The 13824-nt window shown below is 42.4% G+C and overlaps 1 protein-coding gene across 3 annotated transcripts in view; it reads left to right on the top strand.

The window, feature by feature from the left end:
• The window catches only part of LOC310898092 (uncharacterized protein), a 57977-nt gene extending 45535 nt beyond the window's left edge, over window positions 1–12442 (top strand). The window contains exons 2-4 of one of the 3 annotated variants that reach the window (XM_083832515.1): window positions 8331–8494; window positions 9019–9182; window positions 10970–12442. The gene's annotated coding sequence lies outside the window, so the exon portion shown is untranslated. Of the gene's footprint in view, window positions 1–8306; window positions 8495–9018; window positions 10819–10969 lie in introns of those variants that run through there. The other 2 variants (XR_014582951.1, XR_014582952.1) reach the window with 2 other exon arrangements.
• Window positions 12443–13824: the final 1382 nt, after the last annotated feature.

Below are 13824 nucleotides of genomic sequence, written 5' to 3'. Positions count from 1 at the left end.
AATATATCCATTGCACTGTGCTAACCTTACTCTACCAGGGATGAACTTGGCCACATCAGTGGCAGAAGGGCTCCTGCCTGATAACAGGAAAAGACAATCAAGGAATGTTTCTTTCCCCCAAGAACTGCTTTCTGCCCCAGATATTGCTTGTCAGAAACATGTCTCAAGAGGGGGCATTAACACTGCTTGTCATCTCCCCTTTAGATGTTTGCAGTGTATGCATTTTCTTCTGAGCTGGTTTTGTCTGTTTTCTGGCAGAAAAAAATACACACTTTTAGGGCATGATTATCTATGGTTACTTGAGGAGAAGCATTGCTTTCTGGTTAAATAAGTCCTTAAAATAAGTCCTTAAATAAGTCGTTAAATAGGTCCTGCCCCAAAGACCTTGTGGAGATCTGTGTTTTCTGGGGCTCCCTGTATGATCCACAAGGCCTTCTCCTTTCCCTCTTTCAAATTTTTCCTTCAGAATTTCTTTTCTGAGATTGTGAGGCCATGCAAACTGAAAGGATAAAGTTTAAATGAACACACAGTGACACCTGCTTTAAACCTAGTCTGGACTTTTCACCTGTGTGACTTGTTTTTCTCTGGAAACGACAGAAAAGGAAAGATGGCACACAGTGAAGGTGAGGGGTCCCCCTGCTTTGCAGTTCATTACAACCCAGTATGCAATGTTTCTACATCCTGTATGGCTAACTGAGGAAGCATCAGCTCTGGGGACATGTTTGGGGAGCATAAAGGGGAAGGTGAAGACTTTGAGAGAGGTTCTGTGTGAACCACAGAGGAGGAGACACCTCGAGAGCTCAGTCTCAGCAATGCAGTCCCAGGGGCAGAGCGTGAGGCCAGTGGGAAGCATCATGTTCTGGCTTTGGTTTTCAGTGGGCGGGTATGGAAAGAACTGTGAATTTTAACAGTTTCCTACCACACTAGCACAGCCCAGTTCGTCCCAGCTCTTTTTTAATTTTCTTATTTTTTATTTTTTAATTTATTTTCCTTCTTGAATAATAAAGTCCCCTGTAAAGGGTATTGAATTTAACACGTGCCTGTAGAAAGGGCTAATAACGGTCTTGAATCCAGGCAGAACATGAGTGCAACCCGTGCCTCAAATATTGACAGACAGCAAAAAGTGGTGGGCATCCAGCCCTCCAGGAGGAATGGGGGAACCTGCCTGCTTTCAGAAACTCTCCTCCTCCAAAGTGGAGGAAAGATAACGGGATTTTGTACTAAGCATGGGACTGCTAATAGATACTTGTCTTGCTGATGTTCCTTTATTGAAATTATTACTTGTTCCATCTTACATAGAAGCAAGATTAAAAAAGACCTAGAATATTACTGCTTTATTGGAGCCAGAAATCTATGCAGCACCAGGAGAGAGACAAGGATCTAACCCAAATTCCTACCTACAAGTTGGAGGGGAGTACTAAATTGTCTTTTCCAACAGATACCACTGGACAGAAGAAGTCTTAAGAAGAAGCCGACTTTCTGTTGACAGAGATGGACACAGACATTGAATGATCTCAGGGCCAAAACTAAAAGACGAATGTAGCTGGATCAGCAAAATGTCATGGTTAATAGTATCAAAAGCAACCAAAATAATTAAAAAGCAATAGGTCAGCCACATTGCCACACTCTGATGACTGTAATAAATAATTAAAAATTCAAAACAATGCAGCCTCAGTATTATGGAAATCAAACTGGACTTTAGGGAAATTTTTTGTGACTAGATGGTCAGGCACACGATCATCTTCCCCTTCATCCCCCCTGATATCCTTTTCCAAGGTCTTAGGAATGGGAGGTGAAAGAGAAGGTGATAATTCAAGATGATTGGGAGACAATGGTAACTTATTTATGATAACTGAATAATAGCAGCACAATTCAAAACAGATAAAGCAAAATTACAAATAAGCTGTAGGATTATTCATGTTGAAATAAAAGGACCCAGCACTCACAGAGACATTGATTGTGCTTAGGGGTATTTTGGGTCTTAATCATACAATGCTTCTACATGGACTTAATTTACTCCCCTTAGCTCTGAGAATGTCAGTGGAGTGACTCCAGCACATCAAATTACGTCCGCCTAGATTTGTGCAGGATCAGGCTGTAGGGTACGACCAGAGATGACCAGAAAAGAGAGATGGGATATACAAATAATTAAAAGGTGACAGAAGAAGACAGCGAAATTTTCTGCAGAAGTTTCAGAAAGGAGTTTTGCTGTGTAACGAAAAGAGCTCTTGATCAATTTGAAACAACTTAATAGGACTTGAAGGCTAGCTAGTCTTTCGCCTTCTTAAAGTGACAATGTCAAATAGTTTGGATGCACTGACATCCTATTATACTATATAGAACAAAATTGTCATTTCTTTTTGTTTTATTTTCCTGTATTCAGTTCTGGAAACACAGAAGTCTGAGTATCCCATGAAGGTGGAATGCTGAGCCACTAACATCAAAGACAGCATTACCACTGACTTGCACAGTGCCTGGTGCCTTTCCCTGCACCAGAGAGCAGTTACATTAGGACAATTCCACTGACCATCTCATAAATACAATGCAAGAAAAAAAACATCAGCAAAGCAACACAGAGCCAGTACAGGCATTATCATTTGAATTTAGTAGCAAACAAATTAATAACATGTCAGAAATAATTTAGGGCACTATTACACCTGCAGACCTGATGGGAATGTGGTGGTGTGGACAGGTGGACCACACACCAAGTGGGTGTTTAGCTGCTGGCCATGCCAGGGTGATCTTCCTGCAGCTCCCATGTACAGGAAACAATTTTGGAAGTCTGAATTTATTTATGGGATTGAAAAAAGCTGCCTGAGTATAGAAAAAATTAGGTTGAATAATGTAGCTCCCTAACATTTGTATAACAATACTTAGTTTTCCTCCTCACCAAGGGCTGCTGTGTTATCCATGTAGTGATTCTGTTTCAGATTCACATTTCTTTTCGGCTTAAGCAAGTTAAGTTTTTTTTTTTTTCTTTTTACGGATTTTGTTGAGTATTTTTCAAGTCTCATCTCATCCTTCCATATTTCTGCCATCCACATTTTTTTTTTTTCCTGCTGGCCTTATATAAGCTTCACTTCCCTTTTGTAAAGAATCTATCTGGCTCAGATTTTCCTTTTAACACTTTCAGTTTTACTAGGCTATTTGACTTCTGGCTCTTGCTTTATTATTAGTTTATATTATGGGACCTTGCCATCAGCAGCTGCGGTCCAGTCAGTGGGCTGAGTCAATGTATTGCCTCTTTCTACCTACCCACCCACTTTTGCTGCAGCATCCACCTGCTGGTGGGCTCAAACTGCTCTGCTCCTGGGGTTGTGCTGCTCTCAGGGCTTGGGCTCCACTGACTTCTCTGCTGCCCATCACAACCAACACACAACAGCATCGTAATCAAGGCATGGGTTCCTAGTGAGGTGTATGAAAGCTACCTCGTGGCTGTGTATAATGCATACAACAAGAACTGGAGTGTATGATGCGCGTCTGATTCACAGCCCCAAATTACTGACCCTTACCTAACCAGCTCTACTAAGTGCTTTTCTGGTACGAAGTGCCTGGAGGCAAAGGCCTGGAGGAAGAATTTAGGCTTCCAGTGAGGGAGAAAAAAGAAGATTATCTGCTCTGTGAGTTCCTCAGATATGCAAATGAAGACTAAATGTGGCTAGGATATGACCGGGCTGAGGTGTAGAGGAAAACAAATGTGAATAGAAACTCCCTAGGAGGGCAGAAGCTGGAAGTCATTTCTCAGGCTTTTTGTCATAACGGCATCCAGTCACCTCAGTTGCAGGTCATGATGCAAATAAATGCCACCTACCCTATCTGAGCTAGTCTTGGGGTATGTGATACTGGCCACAGCTCATCCCACCTCCCCACTGCTCCTTGCCTGAGGAGGACAGTGCAGAAAGTCCCAGGTCAGAGGTTTTTGCTGTCGGGTGGGAAGTCAAATGCCAAATTTCAGGCACAGGAAAAGCCCTGTGGTGGAAGTTTGGCCTTTCCTGGGACCTGGAAGGAGGAGAAGTGGCAGCATCCACTGCTTCTGAGAGGCTTCCTCATCCCTTCCCTAGGATTGACCCTTCCTAGCACTGGGGCCCCATGGGCAGCAGGAGCAGCTGTGCCTGTCCTATGGGTCAGAGCAGCTGCTGGGGCAACGTATACTGCTATCAACAATCAGTAAGCATGGAAGAAAGCAAAAGATGCATTTTGACATATACCTTAGCTTCTTCCACTGAGATTGTCAAAGGAAAATATATCAAAATCCTTTCTGGTCTAGAAGTCACATTAATCAGTACTTTCCTTGACATTTCTTGGTGCATAAATCCAATTTAACAATTTATCAGTAGAATGGAGGAGTTCAAACATCTCTTAAACAAAATCATGATTTATACAATTATTAGTTTTGAATTAAAGTTTAAAGATAGTAGAGAACAGAAAGGCATAGGACCAGATTTCATGTTTGCTGCAGTGGCAACCATTGCAGTGATTCCACAGCATTCAGTCAATTCATACTTTCTGGTAATTTGGTTAATAATCTGATTACTGATAGATAGCACAATGTATTACTCTTACTGAGATCTTGTACATCACTTCTCAGCTATTAGATCCCCAAATGCATACTTGTCGCTGAAGATCCTGGCTATGACTTTGATGTCAGCAAATCCATAATGAAACCAAGGCTTCTACAAAGATTTCGGTAGAAACATGTTAGTCTCAGAGCCATAAGACACAGGAGCCATAGTAAGCACAGTGGATCAAGTTCATTGCTGATATTGATGATGGTATAAATGGCAGCTCAGATAAGATCATGTGCTGGTATAAGTAGTGAAAAGGATAACATATTGATTCTGAGTCAGATAACCTGTGAAGCTTAAACTAGCAGCTATCAGAAGAGGGCAATGCACAGATAACAGCTGAAATATCCCCTTAACCAAGATCTTTTCATGTTGCAACCTTTCCATGCCACCACTGGTGCAGGAAGAGAGCATCTATAAATATCACATTAAAAAGTTATTGCTGGATTTTCTGTTGCAAAATAGGAAAAAAAACCAAACACGACAAAAACAGTGGAGGAGCAAGGAGTTAGTATTAAAACATCTGGAGAGGTCACAAGTCTGCTTTCTGCACATGTTCCTTGGTTCTCCAGCATTCTATAAGATATTCACCTATACAATTTATTCACTTTGGCAGCTATATAAGGTCTTATCACTTATTGCTATCTTGCCACTTTACAGCTGCTGTAGAAATTACACCAGACTTCAAATTTTGTTTAGAGATTTAGTTGCTTAATTGTTTTTTTATTTTGCCTAAGAAATTGATTCACAGGAAAATATTGCCACACCTTTCCCCCTGTCTAGCAATCTTATCCACAAATCAATTCTACTAACTTGTGATTGCATTTTATTTAAAGCAAAATGATTGGATGAAGTTTTGATTTAAGGAAAAATAGCAAGATAGGGAGAAATCTGATGTCTTGCCAATAAAAATCAATTAATGTGGGAACGATACAGATAGAATCAGAAAAGCTCCAATTTGTCCTGAAACAGGTGTACCAAGATGCAGTCAACCTCAAAGCAAGTGGTTTTACACCTTTTTTTTTTCACCTCTGGTTTTCAGAAAAGGTACTTAATGCAAGCAAAGCTAATTAGTTGCTCTGTGAGCTCTGAGATTTGCAAAAATTGATTTTCTATTGCACTGTGTCTCCTGGCTGGACCCGCTGTGTCTGCTAGGGCTTGAGCAACGAGCAGAGTTTCTGCAGGAGCTGGGGCAGTCTTCCCTCTGGGGTGGCTGTGCACCCCGTAGCTGCCTGCCCAGCTAGGGCACTGGTAAGGTCTGTCTCCACCACTTGCCTCTCTTTTGTTAGAAACATTTAGGAATTAGGATGGCTTTGGACATTGAGAATTTCTACTGGGTTCATCTGAAATTGCTAATGAGTTCAGAAGAAAGGTGGGGTTGAGGGGAGATAACATGTCTGTCTCTCTTTCATACACACATGCATACACGTGTGCACCAATATGTGCAAAGCCAGCATGACCGTGCAAGCCTTATTATTTTCCTAAGCAGCCAGATTCAGAAATTCCTACTGATGCTGCAGAGCTCTAAGGCAGGAGTGTTGCTAGATATCACTGACAGGTCAGCTGGGTTGATGCTAGAGTTACACTGGGAGTTATGCTAAATGCTTTGAGTCCTGTTTTACACGGGGCATCATCCATGTGAATTATAACGAGCATTTCCTGGCTATGCAGCACCAATCTGCAGGGACACAAAGGATATGAGCTGGAGGAGTCAGGATGCATGAGCCTGGTGTAGAAGAGAGTGTTCCAGTTGCAATTTTGATAACTTTGATGTCATATTGCTTCCAGATGACACCAGGACCAGGGAACAAGAAATCCAGGCAAAGAAAGAGAGTGTGGCTCAACGGGTTAAGTAACAAGCAAAAGCTACCTCTGCCAAGAGGGTGGTGAATGAATGAGCGCCGTCCCCCTCCACGTTCCAGCAGTGACCAGGATTCCTTTCCCAGCCCGCCCCCGGGATTCCTCAGGCAGGAGGAAAAGGGAGAAAAGCAAACCCTTTCTCCTGGCTGGGCGCAGCGGGGTGCGGAGCAGCAGCCCCCGCCTGTGCTTCCCTGCCACCCCCATGCTGGCATGCAGCTGCTGCAAGGGGGTGAGCCGCGGCTGTGAAATGCAAATCTATTTGCAAGGCTCTTGATTTCACCAAGGAAAAAACAGAAACAAAAAACCAAACCAAACCAAACAAACAAACAAAAAAAAAAAACCAAAAAAACCCACACAGAATCCGAGTGAGGAAAGCCACGTGAATGAGAGATGCTGTATATCCGGGTTTGTTCAAAGAGAAAAATGAATTGAGGTTCCTTTGAAAATGTGGCCCTCCTATTTCTTTGAGCAGGAATAAGAAGTCAGTGGCAGCCAGTAATACTTTTCTAACCTTGTACCTTGGGGATTTCAGCACATTATGTGAATTACCCTCACTTACCTGTCTTAAAACAGATCTCTGCAGATGACAAGTCCTATTTGCCTCATTTTGGCGTGGGGAGCACTAAGTATTGGTGAAGGGTTTTGCCCAAATCCTCCAGCAAATCCGTAGTAGAGACAGGAAGCAGAATAATTTGATCAATTAATCTGCCTGCCCACATTTTATAAATGTTTCCTTTTACTCCAAAGGACTTCAAAGATTTGCATGGCAAGGGACAGTTTCTAGGGCAATTTCTAATATCTCAAGCCCACTTAAGTGTGCCGTACCTCCTGAAATCAGAAGACCATCCTCAGACTAGATCCTGTGTGGAGCTGTCCTTGTTTGGCTTGTGATCAATAACTCACAATAACATTTGGACCAAGAGATTATAGACATTAATCTAGCTTCAGAACAATTTAAGATCATTAACCCACACAAGAGAAAGACAGCGTATGCCTTTGCAAATGTAAATCAACTTTAAAATATCTTTTTTGGATATCTTTTGAAATCTCCTTTATCCCTTCCTGGGGAAGAAGAAGGTTTAGCAAAGAGGACATGGTCGGAAATGTATTCCTCTCTGGTGTACTCTGTTGTCTTTGTCAGCTAATCTTTTATGAATCTGCTGTAGCAGCTCCACAATTCCTGCAAAAACTTGGCTTGCTCCTTTGTTCATATGGAAGTCCTTAGTAGACTCTGGTGATAAACAGAGTGGGATGCCAGCTAACAGCCAGTCATACCAAACATACTTTTTGGGTTTTGTTTGATGGGCACCCACTGATATATAGTTTTAATATGAAGTAGAGGAATAAATATGAGTGGAGTCCAAGGTTTGGTCTTTGTGGACCAATGCTGAAAGTGCACCTTAGTGATTTTAATCAGTCCTGTTGTATTGTATATACTTTTAATTTAAACCTAGGTCACAGACCTGTATCTTCTCAGAGGTATATTCAGGTCTTATCTGGAGACACATTTGTGTCCCTCAGCTGGGATTAGGCATACAGATTTACAAGAGGTCATTTTGGGTCAAAATGGTCCAGAAGAACGGTTTGCACCTGCTTCCCCCTGTTGGCAAAAGCCCAGTCTTTGTTATACCCCTTCCACTTCCCCTCCTTCTTCCTATTCCACTAGCATATTCTGGACAAAATTACTGCTGAGCTTTAGGGCATTGGGGTAAAATTTGTATTCAGGGTAATCCAAAAAATTGTTCCTCCTGCTGCGGACATCCCACTGTATTGGCTGGGCTTGACACTGCTTTCTCTTCAGCTGTTTCTGTTTGACAAGCAGGTGTTACCAGACCTGCAGGAAACTTATTCAGGAATACTGAGATGTTTTATTCCCCCCATGGTGGTGGGACACCATTGTGTCAGGCGCCTGGCGGTACCAGTCAACATGAACCGTGTGGGAGCCGAGGAGATTTGGTGCTGACGTATGGTGCTGGGGCTCACCTTATGGTCACCTCCTTGCACAGAAAACAGGATCACTGCCAGAGGAAGAGGCCCTGGTGCCGAGCTGTGGGTACACAAGGAAGGAGGTGACTGCAGGGGACGCGTTCCCAAAATGTTGGGAATGGGCTGGCACGTCTGGCTGTAGAGGTGCAGCTTCGTGGAAGATGAGAGAGCTGCACCTGCTTGCGGGAGAAATAGATTTGGACTAAAAGACACAAAAGAGCAAATCGTAGAGAGGCAGAAATCTACAGACAGAATTATAGATATTGCTGAATCCCCAATGCATTTTTAAACTTCATTTTAAAGGGAAAACAATGGAAAAAAGCCTCAAAGGCACATATTTAAGTGTTAGTTTCACAGTAATACCTCCTCAGAGATCTGACTTTATCACTGCTGAAAGGAGAAAGCAGAAAATGGAATTGTTTTTGTTGTTCTATCATGTTTGTGACATGACGAAAATGTGGAGTTCTTCTGCCTTTTGCTTTTCACCTTGTTGAACTGCTGTCAGACTTCTGTAAATCGTTTGCACCATAAACAAGCTTTGTAAGCGAAAGGGCAAGTGCTGAGAAAAGCCAAAGGCAGAGATTTTGTATTGAATCTTTTCTTACAGAGATAACTGGCTTCAGAGTAGACCAGGTTCACCTAGATCCAGGAAGCAAAGCCAAGTTTCACTGAAGACCACAGCAAAATGAAGCTGAAACAGCAGCAAATGGACGAAGACTGAATGTGTTGGTTTGAATTTTATTAAAAAAAAAAAAAAAAAGAAAAATAAAGGTATGATAATTGTGACTGAAGGGACTGGGTTTTGACCAGAACCTACTGCCTTGTTTCTCTGTGGCATTTCAGCCACAGATGTGTGACAGAGAAGCTCCTGGAAAGGCAGGCATCCCTTGCACAGGAATACTGCCTGGAAGCTGCCTGCTGCTGAGATCCACGGCTGTCGCTAATCCCCACGTAAACTCGGCAAGGCGGTTTGCCCCCCCCACACCAGTAATGGGATATCAAAATAGGGAGAAAAGAGAAAGTGTTTTGCTTGCATACGTGACTATTACAGTGTCAGTACCCAGCACAGCATGCAGCTTTGCTCTTTTGGCAGGGAGCCAGTAGAAGAAAAAGGCATCAGCACGATTTAAAGCATAGCAATGACAGGCTGGGATAACCTGGTACCTGCAGTGAGCAGCGCTCGAACCAGTGAAAAGCGAGGGGCACAGCGAAGGAACCTGCTCCTGCTGTATCCTGCTGGGTATTGCTGAGCAGCAAAGGAAGACCAGGGAGGTGGGGCCACACAAATAAATGCATCTTTAGCTCCCTGGAGATTGTATAACTTCAGGTGCACCTGGTTTGTGCCCACAGTCTCCTTTTTGCAAATAGGATACACCTGAAAGATGGGGAACAGTATTTAAGGAGCCTGAGAATCATTACTGGGCTTATGCAACTGTGATTTTAATACAGCAATGAACTCTAGAGAATGTTATAGACTTCCAAAATGTAAAATAGACAACAAAAAGCACAGAACCATATCTTAGGAAGTAATAGAATGGATATAAAGCCTGTAGGTTGTATAAACCCTTCCCCAAACATGCCCTGGTGCCTCACATGTTTTTGACTACCCCTGATTTGCAACCAGCGATGACTAGTGAGAAATATGGAGCCCTGCCCATGGTGGATGAACACAGAGTCATCCAGAGCAGGTGTTCCTGTAACTGTGATGGGCCAAAAACCAGAGAATGCTCAGAAGATGTTAAATTTCATGTTTCATATGTGGTTGGGGTGCAGGGCTAGGAAGAAAAAAAACAACAGAAAGGAGAGCTGCATTATTCCTTACCTGCTTCAAAGTTTGGAAACTTCTGGGGGAAGACTCTAGTATTCATATACTAACTGATAAATGTAAGCATGTTTTACAAAAATATAATTTATGTTATATTTTGAATTGGCCTAACTACAGGCATTATTTTGCCATGTAGCTCAGCAGGCATTTGAAAAATTAGTAGGACTGAACTTCTAGGTTTTCATTCTAACATCCAAAAAAAGTGGTTAAGCAAGTATCTCAGCTATTGACTTTCATGCCCAGGGATGAACAAAAAAACATTGGGAGAAATATTTCATGCGTATAACTGGTGTACCATGCACTCCTGGGAATTCTGCCTATGGAGAGCTTAATACTTCTGACACTGGGGATTATCCAATGAAATCCATTTTTAATGTGGAACATGGATGAATTATGTGGTATTTTCCCCTTCTTTACTGAGAAGGAAGCTGAGGAAAGGCCAGCAGAAGCTCTTGCACCTGAGAAAGGTTAATGGTAGGATCTTGTCAACTTCTGCTGATGGGGCATTCAAATGCAGCTCACAAGGACAAAGAGACTGCTTCTGCCTAAAACAAACCCATTTTTCCTACCTGGTCCAGAAAGGTGAGATACATACAGATCAGCTTTGTCCGGTGAGGCTGATCAGAAGGTCACACAATTAAAGGACATGCAGGTTATAGAAGAAAGGCTTTCTCTGGAGCTGCTGGGAAACACAGGTGGAAGACTGACTGAGCATCTCCCATTCCCCCCACAGACAGCAGGGCACCATGGTCTGAAGGAGGAGGTGTCGTGCGGGAGCAGAGAGGACTGAAAGAATCTGGTTTGCAGCAGAATGTCTCTTCAAGCCAGTGGACAAGTTGAGGAGGAAATAAACCAGAAAAGGAGGAGAGAGGGATTCTGAAGATTTGATTTCTTCAGATACATACATTTCTGCATCACTAAAGACAAGGCAGTGTGATTTTGGATCCCCTGATTATTTCATCCAAGTTGAATCTCTAAGTGACAAGGATTCCTCTCTGGAGCTGTCTGCTTCTTGCCATGCACTGAGTATGCTTAGACAATTAAAGTTTGGCAGAAGGAACCTCTCCTTCAATATTCCTAATTTTTCCCTCAGAGTAACAAGCCTACAGTTTTCCTAAGTGAAAATGGCAGTCTGAATCTTGTCCCCAATGTGTTTCTTAATTACACCATAGCTGTTAAGCTGTAGTGATGTTCCTTGCAGAATGGTCTGAAATTAAAGCTAAGAATAAACTCAGATGGCTTGCTGAAGTAAAGCCTAAGTATTACTTTTTAAGGCAAAAAAAAAAAACCCAACCCCTTTTTTTTCTGAGGCTCTAATTGGTTATGAAGACTGCAAAGTAATGATGATGAGATAGAAATAATTTAACTTCTGACCCTGTAAATGCATATTATGATCGGCAATAATTAGTTTTGGATGCCATGTGGCTTGAGGATGCTCTGGTGCAGTGCACTGATGTCCACTTTGTTCACACAGGTACCTGAAGTGCTGTTACATCTTGTTTCCACAAGTCACAACTTGCTGCAAGGGGAGAGCTCAGCTCGAGCCCAGGGTCAATTCTGCAGCCACCGGTAATGCTAAGAAAAGGCTGGTGGGAGATTAGGCAGAAATGCACATTCAATAAAGTCAAAAGGATTTTGTCTCCCTAAAGGTTTGGAAGCAATGAGTTTGTAGATAACTCGATGCCTGTTTGCCCTATGGACATCACTCTTTAACTTTCACTGAGGCAGAGCATGCTGTTATCCTGTAGACACCCAGTGAAGCAGACGAGAAGGATTTTTCAGTTTTTCTGGCCAGATCTGTAGTACTTTTTTTAGGACAGATCTTCCATGAAAATCATACCAAGTTCAAGGTTATTTTTAATAGTGGCTTTACAGTTTGCCAGCTACTAATGGTATTTCTTTGGATGCCTCCAAAACCATCCCAAACTGTTATTTTCAGCCATTCCTTTAATTGTCTGTCTAAAAGATCATGGCTTTGAAGACAAAATCCCACAGCTTTACATCTTCTTGATCTTTCTTTAACTGTACTTGACATTTGGATTTTTCTGTCTCAACCTTATGCAACTGAATTACCTGCAATTTCTTTTAAAATCAATACCTTTGATAACTTTCTGTATGGCTTAAAACTCAGAAATAAATTGATTACATAGCATTTTAAAGCCAATTTAAAGCTAAAGATTAAAATAAAAGTTAGAATAATTAATAACAGAATAATTCCTAAAATATATTTCCTTGCCTAGCCTTGCCTTCTTCCCCTGTTTCTCCCTCTCCAGACAAGGCATACCAAACTAGTTCTCTCAACAGAATGATATTTAACACAGAGCATTGCTGTCAATAATTTATGTACAGCAGAGTTTCCTGAAGAGCCAGATATCAGACCAGTAACTAAGTCTCAGAGATTTTTCTGAACGTCAATTTCAAAGCTGATTTGCAAACTGCATTTTGCTTTAGAAATGCTGAACAGACTTTCTCAAAATCCACATTTATCATTACCAAGACATTCTTAGTTCAACATCTTTTGAAAAGATATTTCTTGCCCCAAAACTCTGAAACTCTGTGTTACTATCTGGAACGGATTTCATGTTCACTTCTCTGTCTGAATATCCTCCTCACTGCAGGAAGGACAGAATAAAGGATCTGGAAAGAAAAGTTTATTTGGTGAATTTAGACCACTTTATTTATTTATTTTTTAAATTTATTTTTTATTTTTAAATTTATTTTTCCTGGTGGGGCTACATGCAAACAAAGCTATCAGAAATGAAAAGACAAGCAGCTTATTACTGGTCACCATACATGGTACCATACTGGTCAACATACATGGCACCACGTCTCACGGGGCCTCCAAGCACAAACCAGTTGCTGCTTTATGACATGTTTCTAACAGGAGCAGTGGGGATCACACCAGGTGAGTCTGTGTTTCATGCAGCTGAGGGACACACTGAGGCTGTGAGAGCACTTGTCTCTGAGGGTGCTTGGCATGGGGAGACCAGGCAAGGATGCCCCGAGAGCCCCACCACAGGTCTGTGCACAGAGTGAGCATCACAAACTTGTCTTCTCACTGATGCCCAGTGTCATGACTGGGCAGGGGGTGCAAATCTTGTGGGAGCCATTTCTTTTTTAAGAGAGAGATGTTGACACAGTGAAGGAGCTTTTACATAGTGGAGCATCCCACTGGGTGGCACATGGGGAGCCTTTCCTGAGATGCAGACGGCAGCAGGACGTAGGTGATTGATTTACGGAAGACTTGGACTGACACGATAAAATACTGTGGCTGCTGCTTCTTGGTGGGGAGAGAGAAAATGATATAATGAGGTTAATTTGTATCGTCACACAGGTCTGGAACAGGGACCCCCAGATCTGCAGATAGGAAAGGGGCTTTTGTGGCACTGCACGGTGAGCAGAGCTTGCCCTGACTCTGTCACTGCAACGGGTGGATGAAGAAATGGATAATGGCCCTTGCCTTCATATTTGGGACCCGGAAATTGCTTACTAGCAGGGTTTCAGGTGCCCCCCTGCCACCAGGAAGAAGACTGGGCTGTGTGGGCTAGCGGTTTTATGGAGGAGAGGGCACTGAAAGCAGGTGGTGTT

This window comes from Anser anser, assembly GCF_964211835.1.
Source record: "Anser anser genome assembly, chromosome: 3".
Taxonomy (NCBI): Eukaryota; Metazoa; Chordata; class Aves; order Anseriformes; family Anatidae; genus Anser; species Anser anser.
The sequence above is the reverse complement of the archived record's forward strand: the minus strand, read 5'-3'. Positions and strand labels throughout refer to the sequence as shown.